This window comes from Aptenodytes forsteri, unplaced genomic scaffold (assembly GCF_000699145.1).
Source record: "Aptenodytes forsteri isolate BGI_AS27 unplaced genomic scaffold, ASM69914v1 Scaffold214, whole genome shotgun sequence".
NCBI classification, from domain to species: domain Eukaryota; kingdom Metazoa; phylum Chordata; class Aves; order Sphenisciformes; family Spheniscidae; genus Aptenodytes; species Aptenodytes forsteri.
The window spans coordinates 33,681-34,314 of NW_008795691.1; the positions used below are offsets into that span (position 1 = coordinate 33,681).

At 68.0% G+C, this 634-nt stretch overlaps 1 protein-coding gene across 1 annotated transcript in view; it reads left to right on the forward strand.

Moving 5' to 3' along the window:
• The window catches only part of LOC103901917 (kinesin heavy chain-like), an 18,895-nt gene that overhangs the window by 17,906 nt on the left and 355 nt on the right, over positions 1 to 634 (forward strand). The gene's annotated exons all lie outside the window — the stretch shown is intronic.

Consider the following 634-nt stretch of genomic DNA (forward strand, 5'->3'; position numbering starts at 1 on the left):
CCCCTGGGACCCCCACCCTGATCTCACTGGGACCACTCTGGGACCCCCACTATGACCCCTGGGACCCCCACCCTGAGCCCCTGGACCCCTCTGGGACACTTACCCTCAACGCTGAGACCCCACCACCCTGATCCCCTGGGACCCCTCTGGACCCCACCATCCTGAGCCCTGGGGTCCCCTCTAGGACCCCCACCCTGAACCCTGGGACCCCTCTGGGACCCCCACTATGACACCTGGGACCCCCACCCTGACTCCCTGGACCTTTCCACCCTGAGTCCCTGGGACTCCCCAGCCTGACCCCACCAGAACCCCTCTTGGACCTCCTGGTACCCATCTAGGACCCCCACCCTGAACCCTGGGACTACTCTGGGAGCCTCATCCTGACCCCCTGGACCCCCTTGGGACCCTGAGCCCCTGGGTCCCCTGCCCTGACCGCCTGAATCCCTCCACCGTGACCCCTTGGGACCCCTCTGGGACCCCCACCCTGACCCCTGGGACCCCTCTGGGGCCCCCACCCTGACACCCTGGGACCATTCCACCCTGAGTCCCTGGGACCCCCCAACCTGACCCTGCTGTAACCACTCTGGGACTCCCACCCTGCCCCCTGGGACTATGCTGGGACCCCCACCCTGAC